We start from the raw sequence: 16,162 nt of genomic DNA, 5'->3' as shown, positions 1-16,162 counted from the left end.
AATAAATAGAAACAACAACAAAATAATACTGGTAGTAATAACAACAACAACAATAATAATAATAATTGCACTAAGGCGCGGATTGGTGCACTCGCTCCCCAGAGCGTGGAACCCCCCCGGGCAGGATGCTCCCACCAGTGCAGGGCACGACACCGTCCCGCGGTTCCAGCGCCGTTCCCGGCGCGGCTCCCGTGGCGCCTCCCGCGCGGGGCGGAGCGGAGCGGGGCGGGCGGACAAAGCCGGGCTGTCAGCGGGGCGGGCGGGAGAAAGGAAAAGAGGCGGCTGCTGTCAGCGGGGAGCGGAGCAGGTGAGGCCGGCAGCGGGGGTTGTGCCACGCTGGCAGCCCGGGGGGGGCCGTGCCACGCGTGGGTGGCCTTTGCGGGGCGTGGGCGGCTTTGTGCGCCGCGGGCGAGGGCATCGCCCCGCGGGGGACGGGACGGGGGCGATCCCTTCACCCGTGGGCAGCTCGGGTCGGAGGTGGGTGGTGGCTGGCGCTGTCGAATTCAGCGATTGCCTGTGGGGCCGAAACTACTCTGGGAAAGGAGCGAAGAGGTTACTACTTCCCCTCTCTTAAAGGAAAAGAAAAAAAAAAAAAAGAAAAGGAAGTGAAATTTCAGCGCTATGACAGTGCTAGCACAATCTCCCGACTCGAACCGAGTCTGCTATCCTGTGGCAGTGAAGCCAGAAAAATCCCAGAAGTATTACACTGAGTTGCATCACTAGAAAGTAATTAGTATCTAGCGGGTTGAAGGACCGAGAAGCGTGTTTGTGTGTTTGTTTTATCGCTGTGAATAGTTGGGACACAGAAGAGTTGTTGGCTGGCCCTGTGGTGCGTTGTGTTTATGAATTTTAAATCCTTCGATATATAACCAGTTTGCACATCCCTGCTGAGCTGCAAGCATCCAAAACAGCTTCTGGTAACAGAGGCTTGAAAGGAACTTTCCTTCGGTGTGCTGCATGGTAGGGAAGCTTCGTGATAAATAAACCCCATTCCAGGGAACACACTTAAAAGCCTGATGATTCAGCACGCTGCATTCACTGACGAAGGGTGACAGCTCCTGCGAGGACGGATGCAGCACTGTGGGCAGATATAAACACTGTCTGAAGCTACAAGCTTCCCGTGCTGTAGTGGCACATGTGAGGTTGTGTGAAAAAAAAACCTACCGTCAGTTTTTCACTTTAAACAGCTTCTTCTGATAATTCAAACAAACAACCCTCTGGTGCTTTCTGTGGTGAGTTACAGTCCTTTTTGTACTTGTTCCCCAAGGGATAGTTGCTTTTCATCTGTGGTCCCAAACTGTATAGCAAATTAATTGAGGATAATAATATAAGCTCATAACTTAACATAGTGAGAAATATAAAGCAGTAAAGAAGATGAAAACTTTTTACAAGAAATGCTGTAGCAATTTTTCTATGTTTTAAGAGAAGATAAACTCTGAGACTGAGATGACATTTGACAAGTCGAATAGCAGAACAGTATTTCAAACAAAGCCCCTTGCAGCTTAAAGGTTATTTTGGTAAGCTGCACTTGCTCTTCAAAAGACAATCTCTTTTAAAAGTCAAATGAACTGTGTAAAAACTTCTGCAAGAATGGTATTGTAGGGTAAATCTAATCAGGGTTCCGATTGCTTCAGTGAAGAGCTAAGTATTTAGAAGTACCATCTCAAGGGCATGTTGAGGTATTTATTATTCACCAGCTGTATGAGCAGCTGTACATACTGTCATGTCAGGATGCCCAGGTCATGGCTGAATGCTCTCCAAATCCTTGGTGTACACATACTCACTCTATGTCTTTTCTCTGAGATACAGGCACTCCTGCTTTAATCCTTGTTTATGTCTTTCCTCACACAACTGGATGTGTGGGATGGGCCTTTACCCGTGGAGTGAGAAGATACAAAGAGCACAAACTGTCTTTGTCTCACGCAGGGGTTGTCTGCAACCACTGCAGAGATTGAATAGCTTCTTGTTAGTGAAGCCCTTGCAGTGAGTATCATCCCCAAAGTGGAGGACAGAGGACTCACCTACTGCCTTATCCTGTGGGTGAAGTGTTTGAGTTACAGGAAGTTCTCCATCTTGCCAAAAACACTCAAGATTTATGGTACTGCTGCTGCAAAAGTGAAGTTTCATACTGTCCCTAGCAGAGGAAGCAGACTGAGATGCTATATAGTCTATTTAAATACAACCAAAGGCTTCAGAAATTATTAGCAGTTGATGAATTTGACTTCTCTTGAGGGCAGGTGTGGTTTCCTTCAGTCTGCCTCAAACTCAGCCTACAGAATTCAGCTTCCTAAGGAGGAAAGGTTCACAGTATTAAGAGAGGGAAAGGGTCAGGGGCAGTTAATGTCTTGCAGGCTTGGTGTCTATGAGATACCTATGCCTTTTGGAGATGCTTTAAAGACAGGAAAATGGGGATATTTTTCTATGACTTCACTTTCTGGGGTGTGCCATGGCAGGATGGAATAACTTGGCCAATTGTCCTATCAGGCTGTATCAGAGCACCTGGTGGTCAGGTTTGGTCATTTGGGGTGTCTTCTGCTTATTTAAATCTTTTGGCATTTGGCCACATACCAGGTACCTGGAGCTCCTGGAGTAGGTCCAGTGGAGGGCTACAAAGATGATAAAGGACTAGAACATCTCTTTTATGAGGAAAGGCTGAGAGAGTCGAGCCTGTTAAGCCTGAGAAGAGATGGACAGTGTCAATGTCTATAATTATCTGAAGGGAAAGTTGTCAAGAGGATGGAGCCAGGCTCTTCTCGGTGGTACCGAGCAATAGGACAAGAGACAATGGGCAGAAACTGATGCACATGAGGTTCCACCTGAACATGAGGAAGAACTACTTTATGAGTGACTGAGCACTGGAACAGATTGCCCAGAGAGGTTGTGGAGTCTCCCTCACTGGAGATATTCAAGAACCATCTAGATGCAATCCTGTGTCATGTGCTTTAGGATGACACTGCTTGAGCAGGGAGGTTGAACCCACTGTGGTCCCTTTCATCTTGACCCATTCTGTGATTCTTCAAGGTTAAGTCTTTCTGTAGCACGCCCTTTCCTCTGAGAAGCAACAGGGCCTCTTGTGCCATCACTATTGCTGGAGTAGTTTTCAGCCTTATGATTTTGTTTGTATCAGTTTAGTCTGGTATTCTAAATCTAAGGCCCCTCTCTGACAATAGAACTCTCAAACTGGATTTCTTTCAGCTCATATAAATCCAAGTGTTCTCAACTATTTATCATTGTCTCTTCTTGCTTATTTGGTATTTTTCTGTATTGTTTTTGACCATTCCTCCAAATGGCAGTGAAATATTTGGAGGAGTTTTAAAAAAATTATATCCCCTTCAACACACCACCCCTCCCTTCCAAATGGATAATCACAAGAATTTATTGTTGTGGTTTAACCCCAGAAAGGAACTAAGTACCACGCAGCTGCCTGCTCCTACCCCCCTCCAGTAGATCAGAAACAAAAAGTAAACCTCATGTTGAGATAAGAACAATTTAAGGATTGAACCAAAATATAATAACATACTACTAATAATATTAAATATGCTGTCCTGGCTGTTCTCCCTCACAGCTTCTTGTGCAGCTCCTCATTTACAGAGAAAGAGACACTGAAAAGTCCTTGGCTTAGGGTAAGCACTGCTTAGGAACAGCCAAAACATCAGTGTGTTATCAACAATATTCTCATAAATGGAAAAAACAGAGCCCTGTACCAGCTACTAAGAAGAAAATGAACTCTGTCGCACCCAGAGAGGGGCATTTAATCAACAAAAACCAAATTTGCGGGCCTTTAAAATGACTAAAACTTTGGCTGAAACATGTAATCCAAATTTACCTTAAGATTAGCTTTTATCCTAGCCCTTCTTGTCTTACACCTTGCGGCACTGAAACCTTAATACAGACAATTTTTATTTTTTTTTTTTTTATTTTTTTTTTTTAAATAGCTTAATTCCAAAGGAGGGAGAAACAACAGACTAATTCAATTAGGTGAGTGGAATGCATTTTTCCCTCAGGCAACTCTGGAGACTGATACTCTATCATGTTAAAAACTGCAGGTGGTTGTGTCAGCCCGAGTTGGGCTGGTTGGCACAAGGCATGGGAGGGAGAACTGCAGCTGGTGCAGAGAGTCCCAGTGGGACCATGTCGATGGCATTGCTCCGAGTCACTGGGGGCCCAAAGACCAACTGTGGCATGATGGCACATGTGGTGCTGGTGGTGGTGGGTGAGGTTTGAGATCCTGAGCCTTTCAGCACACCGTATGTATATCATTTATTTATTTTAATATAGGTACGTGTGTATGTATATAAAAGTCAGTGTTTTGGCTTAGCTCCTCTGAGGATAGCTACAGCTGCAAATGTGAAATCCTTACGGCTTCAGTGGGTCTCAGTTTGTCATTGATGGAAAAGCGAGGGGATTTGGGGTACTACATGTATGGGTTTTGCCACAGGATGGCCGTGGGTCCTCCCTGCTGACTCCCAGCCTCCACAGTGCCTGCCTCCAGGAGCAGTGAACTTGAGGACTGAACTCTGGCAGAGCTGTGGGTGCTCTAATGGCACCAGAGAAACTGGGAGGTTTAATCTGCTTGCAGGTAAGGTAGGTGGGTAAAGAGCCTCAAGGCAAGGTGGTATTTTCAAGGGGTTTGGAAAGACACTTCATGGACTGTAAGGGAGAAGCAGTGACTCACCTTCTGCCTTTGGGAAAGTCAGGTGAGGGGAAAGGGTGCTGGCAGCAAGGTTCAGGAGAGGGGAGAGGAGAATGCAAGATACAAACTGCAGGGAAAGGATCCCAAAAACAAGAATGCTGTAGGAAAGCTGTTAGGGAAAGCCTTTATCATATTATTAATTAGATCTCAGAACAGTTTCACATTGCATTTGTCCTCGATGAGCTGAAGTGTAGCCCCAGCACGCAGTCGCAGGACAGGCAGGATTAAGGCACAGACCTGTTCTGGGAGCAGTGCCCAGTGTCAGCAGCCAGCAGCAGGGCTGCCCTGGGCTATTTATGCTACGGCCATGTCCAAAAAGTGTTTTAAAAGGACTGATGGAAAGCAACCCTGCTAGCAAGAGAAGGGCTTCAAGAGGGGCACGTATGCTCAACTATGATCAGCAGATGCTGCCCTAAAGAGGGGACAGTTCTTCACAGTGGTCTGGGAAAGATGCCTGATGGTAGTGAAGAAGAGGAGGAGGAGGTGTGGTAGAGGAGATGAAAACATGACAGGGTTTGTGGGGAGAGCCTCAGTGATCCTGGTTGAATGCCTTCTCAGTCTCAGAAACTGTTGTGCCTTGTGCTGAAGAGTTTTACAGTCAACAGCTTCATTCCACTGAGCCTTAAAAGACCTCAGATTTCAAATTTTTCCTATTTAAAGTTTAGGAATGGCTCTAGTCCTTTACAGGAGGTTGATCTTTAACCTAGTCTCTTCTGATAATGGCTCACCATGTTACTTTTTCACCTTCTAGGAAGAAGCCAATAGTATTTTTTCAGCAGGACAATTTCAGATATTGAGTATGCCATTTACTCAAGTTTACTCTTTTCCTTAAATGATAAAACTAGTAGGGTCCTAACACTGGATAATCTACCATACACATAACTGGAAAACTTCCAGGTTGGTCCAACTACCAATGCCAAACCACATAAAAATTTACAAGTTGCCAGAAAATACAAATCCTGCTTAGATTTGACAAGTAAGAAGGATATAACGTACAGGTTTTATATGCTATAAGCTACAGACACTCAAGTTGTTTTAATCTAGTAAATCTTTATAGAGTTGTGAAAGTCAGCAGGGAAAATCCATCTCTCATCTCACCGCATGGTTAGTTTGTGCAACATGCAATGTGAAATGGCTGAATATCTTCTCAGGCTACTCCTTCCAGAGGAATTTTACTAAAATAGTCTTTGATCTGGTAACCACTTTATGCCTTGATTAATAGTGGGTTGAATATAGAGCAGTGACAATCTCTTCAGAGAGTTTGAATCATGCTGCAAGCAAAGCATGTCAGGTTTTATCAAAGGAAAACAACGTGTTTTGTTTGGCTTTACCATATTCAGGCTTAGTAGCAACACTTATTATTGAAACTTCCTTGCAATGTGGCACTCGAAACTAACCTTGGATCTGATGACTCATCTCTGCTGTGAATGCGGCAACCTTTGACAAGCTTACAGTTCTGAATTCAAGAATATTTGCTAGACAGATCCAAATTAGGAGGCAAAACGGAAGAGATAGATGAATACCTCTCTTGATTTTCATCAGAGTTCTTCATGTCTGATATTCGTTCAGAAGACATTGTCTTGCAGGAATACCTGCAAATGCAAACACTGTTTGGCAGTGTTAGGTCTTGTGCATTTCATGAGCAAATACACACTTTCCAAACACCTGTGAGTATTGTAAAATTGAAAATAGCTCATTGGCAGATAGCATGAGCACACCATTAGTATTAATAGACCTGTACACACAAAAGGAGAACAGGGAACTTCTGTTTGTAATTAAGTTAATCAGAAAGGCAGCAGAGAGCTCCTGTCTTATCACTGCTTACACTCCAGCTACCAGACTGCACCAACAGTGCAAATACTTTCCTTGGCATTTGATGCCATGCTCCATACAGTATTGTGTGCTTTGGGGTTTCCCTGAAATGATTAGTGGGTAGGACACCCCACTCATGGAGTTCTGTTCCTCTTCAACAGGTTAGTCTGCAGGTCTGCTATAAAGCTAAATAATTTAATTACCAAACAATCAGGTATTTAAAAACCTTGACATAAATAAAGTGTGCAACACAAGCAGACTAACCCTTAACGCTGTTATTTAGTTTTTTTCTGCTAACTTTTGCACCTTTTTCTTGCACAAGTTCTCAGACATAATTAATTGCAGTAACTTTCTATAGTCAGTGCTACTCCTTTCAACTCCATTTAACTCTTTAGCTCCCTCATGGATTTGGTGTCAGTCATAATAATGAGAAATATTTTCCAAAAAAGCAGGATATTTAGAGATACAAGAGACTAGAAATTGACAATTGGTTGAGTATCTTTATGCCTCACTAGCAAGCTCCAGGAAATTTTCTAGGAATATACCTTTCTGTAGGGGAAGTGGGGATTGCAAGGTGCAGCTGAATCCAGTCTGGGGAATATCAGAGGAAAACTGCATTTGCTGAAGTTTTGAACAGCAGCTCTAGGTAGGTTGTCTCTTGGAACACAATTCCAGATGATAACAAAAAACACTGTTAAGAAAACAAAAAATCTGGGCTTCCAGCCACTTTACGGTTGCTGGTTTTGTGCCCAGAAAGAACTTCACATCCATTCAGCTGCCCTTAGGCTGCTCCTGTGCAGTGCCCCTTTCTTTCCCATCTTTTGAAAGATCTTACGAGATTTTTCACATTCCTTATCTGTGTTGCTTCCCCTTAGCTGCATCCTGACTTCACAAAACTGGCAGTAATTCTGTCACTTTGCTGTTTTCCTTCCTCTAGCCTTTGCCCAAAAATATCCCCCTCCTTTTGTAGGATCACAGGAGAGATCATAGAAAGGTTTGGGTTGGAAAGGACCTTTAAAGGTCACCTACTTCCAAGCCCCCTGACCTAGGCAGGGACAGGGGACCAGTCCTTGGGAGGGCTCAAACCACCAGCTGTTCATTAAGAGCTGAACCATTGTGCTACAGAGACTCCCTACTGGGGCTGTTGTGCACTTTGAACCTCACACACCTTTCACCAGGCAGAGTCTTCATTGCTGTTTGACATCTAACCCTTGTTTTCCACCCTGGCCCTGGGTTCAGTAGGAAAGGCAAGGCACCAGGAAAGGGGTACTGCAGGTTAGCCTTAGCCTGGCCATGCCAAGGAGCCAAAAAATGCTGTGCCAAGAGGATCGAGAAGCAGTCTCTGCATTCAGGAGTTGAATGCACCACTTTATCAAACCAAGAACTTTTTATTCAGGTAGCTGTGAAGAGGGAGAGGACTACGGAACAAAACAGAACTAAAACTCAGTGTAAGTTTTCCCCTGAACCTGAAGTGTCAGCAGGTAGATTAATTCTGTGCTTTAAACATTGATGCCTTGCTAAGTACAGGCAGATTTAGAGGAGCTCTTGCAACTGTCCTTGCCCAAGAAAGCAAATGTGGTTTTAGGGCTTGCCTTTGCATGGAAGCAGCTGGCAACAGCAAGATGACATCATCAGGGAGAGGTACTGCTCAAGTGCCTCCTCAGTAAGGACTAACCTACTGGTCCCTTGCTTGCAGGTGTGTAGCCACCTCTCCTGCTTTTGGGTGTTAGAACATGATCTGGCCAACTAAGTTTTAGCAATTTCCTCCAGTTTTAATGGCAAAAAATGTGATTACACCTACAGTTACAGCTGCATAATGCTGTGTTTGCCATTTGGATAGCAATAAAGTAGCTCTGGCAAGCAGTGCAGGTGTGCCATCATCTTTGTAAGAGCTGTTGGTGATATTCAGAAAACAGGACTTCTGTTTTTCCATCCATGGCATTTATTAGGACTGAATCCCAGGCACTGAGTATTTTATCTATTGATTTTATTTGCTAGGTGCTACAGATGAGACTATACTCCATTTCACCGTTTCATGTTTCAGCATTGAGATATATATATATATATATATAACACCAGATAAAACAGCAGGTCCTTTAAAAGTTAGAGCACCATCTCTGGTATCTTCTCAGTCCTGTATTTCTGAACAGAGTGTGCTTCCAATCCCTGGCCCAGGAGGTGAATCTGTACAGCACGAAACTGCACTGAGCACAACACTACTTGTATCCTGATTTCTGGTTTTGCTCATCTTCTTTGATATTCCTCCTTCTTTCACCCACACCTGTGGATTTCCCCATTCTGTTTGGAATGGGGAATTCAAAAGAAGTGAGAACTCAACCAAGAATGTCAGATCTGACCTGTTTCGTCAGTCATTGCTGAAGTAGATAGAGAGGAAGCCAGCCCACAGTGAGCACCTCTGCTAGAGGACCTCACAGGGGTAGGAAAAAAAATGAGCTTGTCTCAATTTCTCCCACCTCTGCATTTAAATAGAACTGCTTTCTTTTCTCTTACATACCATGTTTAATTTGTGAACTCACCAAGATGTTATCCTTTCCCCAGAATCATCAGATTCTCTCTAAAAGGTGAAATGGTTTTATTACCTTTGGAGAACGCTGCAGAATTTTTGTATCCATGTACAGCAGAGCATGAGATTACAGGCCTTCAGACACAGCAAGGGACAGGGGTATCTGTCCTTTAAATATGGATTTTAAAGTCAAAGATGCTTTATCTTGCCTGCAGAGGTGCAAAAGCAATGAAATGCGAGTGCTGTAGTCTATTATGCAATATTTCTTGCAATGAACACAGCTTTTTCCCCCATCTGACATTCCGTGAATGTCTAATATTATAGTAAAATTTCCACATGGATGGATATGCATATTTTAAGGACCAGTTAGCATTTTCAGACAAAAATGGCCTGGTACCATGCAAAGGGATGAACCTTCTTCTTGTAATACATTTTAAAGTGAAGATTTGGCCCAAGTCACTAAAATTCTCAAGAAAATACCTTGGCTCTTCATATCAAGATGGAACAATGACTTTAGCTTAAGTACAGGAAATGTTGGGCATAATATTCATTACTTGCACAGATCTTGTTAACAAGAACATAATTTCCTAATCGCTCCCTTGAAAGCAAACTCAGATGATAGAAGCATAGTTGAGCTCCTGCCAAACACCTCAAGAACTCTGATTTCACACCCAGGCTCCTGCAGGAGTGCCAGGATAACCTCAACTATTCAATGGGGAAAAAACCCCAAACTTAAGCCTTGTGTTTCTCATACTTGTACCCTTAAATACAAAAGTTATCAGTTGGGATAGTACAAAAACTACATAAACAAGAGTGGAGTCACTTTTAATGTGTTTGTATTGCACCCCAAGGTAATATATAACTCTGCAGGCAGTATTGCATTAGCGGCAATATCCTAATCTATCTCACCATCCTCTTGAATTAGGCCTTGAGAGAAGAGAAAGTTGAGGTTTTTTTAAGACACAGAGTATTTAGAGGACAGAAGAACATATTCTAGCTTTTATTGGTGGTGTTCTTTCCACAGTGAGGGCATGTGTGTGATTTAATGAGTCAAGCAAAGGGCTTTGATCTTGCATCATCTCGTTAGGTAAGTGATGAAAACAAGAGCCTTCACTGGTGATGGAAGCTTGTCATGAAGTAATACAAGTGGATAGTCCTGCAAGTTCAAGATGTGTTGCTTTTCAATATAATGCATCTTTAATACCAATAAACACTAACAGCTGATTGACTTCCCTCAGGTTGTTACAACAGTGCTTTTAAAAAGCAAACAAGTTCACCCACCAACTGGTTGCAGACCATGTTGGAGGAAATGCAAACATTGGAGAAAACTTTAATTTTATCTACCTACATTTCTCCCACGGGTTTGTGAAACCATCAACCAGTCATCTACTTAAGAAAAAAACAAACAAAGCAAAACCCACCAAAAAACATAGTACATGACATCTTGACAAAATTATCTTGCTTCTGAGAAATTTTGAGGGTTTTTTTAACTGGGTTTCTAAAGAGGATGAAGGGTGGAGCTAGTTATTTAGCCACACCCATGGTGAGGTTTATAAAGGGAAGTTGCCCAGGAGAAGATCTTTTCTACCAGCCTATGACAGCGGGCAGTTTTACTTATCCTAAAAGAAACAAAACTTCTACTATGTCAGTTCTTCATAAAGGCTCCCGTAGTGGGCCTACTCCTCTAAATCAATCTTTGAAACAGCAAGGCAAGGTAAGTCACAGAGTCTTCTTTTGTGTGTCTTTATTTCAAAGGTCTGTGTTTTCTCTGCTATGAGCAATTAGAGTTTTGTTCTCTACAGCTTTGTATTCCTGTATCACTCACTCAAATGGAGAAAAAAAAAAAACAAACCTTAAAAGAAAAATCCCCAAACTTAGTAGAGTTTGGAGAGGTTTTTTTTGTCATAGGGTGGTTATGCTGTCAAGACTGATGACTTTGAGGGCTAATTTGCACCACTTGCCCACAACACTGAGGTTAATGTGGCTGTTGTAGTTGTGTTGATGTTTGTCAGTCATGCCAATATTAGTTTCTCAAGCATACAAATAAAAGATATGCTATGCTTTATTGCACAATTACTGTGACTTAGTCATGACTTTTTGATACACCCAAGAATCCTGCTATAATTTCTGGTTTGTACTGCACCACAGTTTCCTTATATATACATGCACAGGATTACTTATGAGTTGTTCTGCTCAGCAGATGTTTTGTGAGTTACTGTGGGTATCCCTCAGATCAGGTGGTATAAAAGTTTGTTTGCTATTTAACATAGGTGTTTATATTGGTACACTAATTCTGAGGACAGGCTATATCAGTTTACAAGATGACTGGGTGAGATCTTCCATAACCATCAACTGAAGTCAAAGGCATTGTATCAAAAAGTGATCACAGCAATGCAGGTTGTATAAGCATGGATGTGGCGAGAACTCTGGTCAGCATAAAAAATACCTATCTTGTTACTCCAGTTACCTAACTCGGGGTTTATTACTGGTGTGATGGTGAAGCAGAACTGTGAGGAATCGGAGAGAGTGGGATAAACCTTAAACTTTTTAAGAACTCGTTTCAGGCCTCTAAGAAAATAGAAGAAAGTGCAGATTTCTTTGAAAACTTAATAAGCAAACAGAGACAAGTGTCTTAAAACTTAACTCTTTCCTCCAGTACTTTATCTGTACATAACTAGTGAAGAGTGATAAGTTTTCCCTTATGAACCTTCAATATAGAAGAAGTAAAAGTCGGTAATATTTTTTGTTACTCTTTGTATCCAAAACATGGGAAGTATTTGAGGGTCACTAGTCTACTAGTTGATCTCAGAATATTCCAGAATAACTACCATAGGCTACAAAAATAACCAAAGTAGTGGTTTCCACAAAACTGGTAGTGTTGACGGATTCTCTTTTTCAAGCTGTAAGTAAAGTATGAATTAATGTAGTTCTCAAAAAGCTGACTGATGGCCTCTTGGGCAGAATGCTATGATGTTAAGTTGGAGAGGCTGTCAGACCATTTTGAGTTCATGTGATTGGTAGACGTTAGAAAATAAATGGGTCTTACAAGTGAATAGATGCATTTTCCACCTTGATAATGCTGTGGTTTTTCTTTGGAGCTTTTGCTGTCATTATTAAACTTGTAGGATGCTTAACTTGAGCATTGTGGTCATTTCTGCTTTTTACCATGTGTTTTTACTGATACATAACAAATTGTGGCTGTGTTGGATTGTGGTGAGAAGAGTCTTGTTTGACAGCTTAGTGACCTCCCACAAGGGAGGGCCCTTGGGTTTATCCACTGCCATTCTTCCGGGAGGTTGACATGCTGCAGTTAGATTGGTCATAGGTATTTTTAAGTGCATTGCATTTATTTTAAGTACCACACTGTTAAAAAAAGTATGCTGTTGTCTTTTGTTACATTAGTACAGCAAATTGGAGAGATGAAGGAAAAGGAAAACAGTGTCAATACTGGCAGAGAGTTTTATATGTCTCTGCTCTTGGATATTTTTTGATGGTTTTCTGAATCAGGAAGAAATTTGAAGCTTTTTCAAGGATGTAATGTAGAGTTACTTACTGTATCATTGCATAGCTTAACGTATGTTTGTAAATTTGGTCACTCCTCTAAGCAGGGATTAAAGTGACTTGAAAGCCATATTTATTGAATGCTTATCTAGCATAATTCTGACACTCACCTGCTATTAAAAAAGAATGAGCCAAGGGACACCGACTGTCCTATGGCTGATTACTTACTATATTAGACAAATTTAGATAAATCTTCAAAAGGCTACTTTTGAGTGGCCAAACTACAAGCCTTTGGATACCATCTTCCTCTTCTGATTTGATTTTTTTGGGAGCCATGTATGTAGTAAATGTAGAAAGTCCATAAAGATGACTTCTTGGTGGCAAGCTGAGTAATGAAGAGCTAGTTGGCCAATGGCAATCTCTTAGTGACTTCCTTCTTTGGGGCGGTGTATGAAGACTGACACTGACAGTGGGATTACCCTGAGATGGTATTCTGTTAGTCCCTTCCCATTTCAATACTTCTGCTATCAGAAGATTCACGCGCAAAAATTCAGCATGTTTGGGTGGACGGGAAAATTAAGTCTGGCTCTGGATTCTCCCTCCTTGATTCATGCATGGCAACACCAGTGTTTTCAGAGCTGAGCTGGAGGAGGAATTTGGAGCGCCTTGCAGGTTTGGTTGGGATGGGTGCAGGGGTGGTTGTGGAGAAGAGTCTGGTGTGGGTGGCTTGAGAGGATCCAAAGGGTGGTGTAGGTTCCCAGGAGGATGGGGTGGGAAGAGTGGAAGGGGAGGGACCTCATCACAACAGCAGCTTCTGAGTCTTGGCCCAGCCTTTAAACCTTGCTGAGCCTGCACAGTCTCCAGTGTCTCTCCTTTTTTTCCTGTCACCTCTTCTACTACCACCAAGAAAGTGAGTTTTATGACTCCTGGATGAGGACAAAAATGCATTTTTTCTCTACATTCCTGGGTCAGCTGAAGCCCATTCTGCCTGTGCTACTGAGAAGACACAAACTGACCTTGCTTAGCTGGGTGCCTTACCGCTTTATGAACCAGCACACCACTAAGGATTACTCGGTGTAGCTGCCATTTATCTAGGTTGTGAAATCCTGAAATCAGAAGTGTCTTTCAGATCCTAAAATCACTGCAGTTTCTTTAATTCCTTATTTCCTTATTCCAGATTTCCTTAAATAATATATTTTTTTCCTAGGACAGTGTGGCCAGAGGACAGTCAGCTGGCTTTTTTTTTTGCCTAGTTTAGTTCCAGTCAAACCAAGTTGCTGAGTTTAAACAGTGAGTCTTGTAGACTTGCAGTTTTTCAGTTTTTGTCCACCTGACAGTCATGCATATAGGCAACAATTTCCATCACAAGGAAGAAGCCTGAAAATCAGCTCCTTTGTGCAAGCTGTAAGGGGAGTTGCAGAGGATGTGGTATGCAATGAAAGCACTTCTTAGATAACTGAGATGTAAATAAGAAGCTGAGAAAGAAATAGAACTGCCACTTAGATGCCGTTTGGCCTGAAACAGTGTTTTTGAGCTGTGTTTCTAAGATGCTTGATGGCCACATGAGGATATGATCAGAATCCTGTGTATGCCTTCAGGATGATGTATCATCTCTGCTGCAGCAATAATCTTTCACTGGGATGCAGGGACTACAGGCAACATGTGATCATGGTGGAAAACCAGATAGAGAAATCCTGTGATGGGCTTGTCAAATGACAGGGAACTCATTATGTAGCTATGAAAGAGACAAACAAGAAACGTTTGTCTGACCAATGGCAGTGATATCTCTTGTCTCCCTTTGAAAGGGACGCATAGCTACTGGTACTGTTCTGTCCATTAAAACAATGTGGCACAGAGGGGTTGAAGCCGCTTTGTTACTGTGTGCTACTGCAAGAAATTCCAAGTGCTGCCTTCTGATCTTTGACCATGAAGATCTTATTCCCAGTTTCAGTGATACTTAAGAAATCATAATTAAAATGTGTATGTTATGCCGTAGCCTAACTGTATCCATTTAAATCCACTAAGATTGGTGGTACAGGGTATAGGGCCTCTGAATTATTTCTTGTATGTGTCCTCCTGCACAGTGTGGTGTTTATATATAGTTTTTTCATGAGGACCTGTTTACATTTGATAACTTGCTTATAAAACTTGAAATTGCAGTTAAAGGTTTGCTCAGAGTGACATCTAAGGCAAAACCTAAAGGCAGTTCTGCTTTTCCCATAGCATAAAGTATATGGGCTGGTCCTGGAAGGCACTGGAGAGCCCACTCTCTGATGGGAGCTGGATATTGTCCTGTGTGCTTGTGGAGTGCTGCAGTAGGGCCTGAGCTTTATGGGGAAACAGCCCACTCTTTTATGAGCATAACAACCCACTCTTATATGAGCATGAGTGAGGTATTAGAGGCTTCCAGCCCACAAAACTGATTTTATTAGAGCGTAAAAATACATGTTAAAAGAACCAACAGAAGAGAAATCTGATAGGTGAGATTAAAGCTCTTTAGTAATATATATACACCTTCCATGCCCAATGTATTCTGTGCAGTAGAGTCCTTCCCTCCTATTTTTTCTAGTTCTCTAATTTTTTTGCTTCTGAAATTGAAGAAATTCTGCACTGCTCCCAGGATAGTTTATTTTTGCTTGTTGCTGGGTTTGCCTTTTGGTCCCTGGCACCAGCCCAGTACTTTGCTCAGGCATCTCCCATTCACCACAGAGGGGATTCACTCCCAGCTTACCCCATGGAGTGCAGTCAAACAAATAGCTCTGTGTGTGTGTGTAAACATAAAAACTCTTTGACTTGGGTTCTCTTGCCATACTACTGGATCCCTTTCCGTTGGTATCAAGCAGAGACAGGCCCACCTCTTCTGGCATGTGGGCTGACAAAATGTGTGGCTTTATTCCAGACTAACAAAATGACTGTAAAAGAAGCAGTAACTTGTGTTCCTGGATTTATTGAGTTCTTAGTGTCAGAGAACTGTTATATTGGCTTGCACACCTTGTTTTCCTGCATGGAATAGTACAGGACTTCAAACAAGAAAGGCTGTAAGTATCTTTATTGACTAAGGAAAGTATTCCTGGGATTAAAAATAGTGTACTTCCCAAAATAGCATCATGTCACCTGGTTAAAGTTGGGACAGTTTCTGTGGTATTTTTCTTTACATATCTTGTATGTCAAAATATATTCTCCTGATAATTTTCCTATTTTGGAAGTTAAACTTCAACATCAATTTGTCATAAAAAAGGAGTAGGAGAGCTCAGCCCTGATGTCTTGTCTAACATACAGCAGTTTCTCAAACCCAGCACATCTCACTGAGGGAAAACAGAGTAACACTGAAGTAAAATGATGTGCCTGTGCTCTCGACAGGCAAAAGGCATTTAGTTTGATAAGGTGCCAAACAGTGTCATTTGAGAGTGTTGCAAAGATTTCCAGCTGTCTTGCGTATGCTAACTAAATATCTGAGTGATTTGCAATTTATCCCTGTGAGTATTTCACCAGAAGTGACCTTGCCTGATCCCGTGAATTCAAGCTCAAGTGCAGCTTGCTGCACTCTCCTGATAATATTTTTTAACCAGGTCTGCATTTCTCTGAGCATCCTGCCCAGTGCTGAAGGGAAGGACTACTGCTTTCACAGCCAG

General features: G+C 42.3%; 1 protein-coding gene across 1 annotated transcript in view; it reads left to right on the top strand.

The window, feature by feature from the left end:
- Positions 1-264: 264 nt before the first annotated feature.
- MAPRE2 (microtubule associated protein RP/EB family member 2) overlaps positions 265-16,162 on the top strand; it is a 99,899-nt gene continuing 84,001 nt past the window's right edge. The window contains exon 1 of the mRNA XM_050308349.1: positions 265-307. The gene's annotated coding sequence lies outside the window, so the exon portion shown is untranslated. The remainder of the gene's footprint in view (positions 308-16,162) is intronic.

Source organism: Myiozetetes cayanensis, unplaced genomic scaffold (assembly GCF_022539395.1).
Source record: "Myiozetetes cayanensis isolate MyiCay16 unplaced genomic scaffold, myiCay2020 scf1, whole genome shotgun sequence".
Taxonomy (NCBI): Eukaryota; Metazoa; Chordata; class Aves; order Passeriformes; family Tyrannidae; genus Myiozetetes; species Myiozetetes cayanensis.
This window is presented reverse-complemented; position numbering and strand designations above follow the sequence as displayed.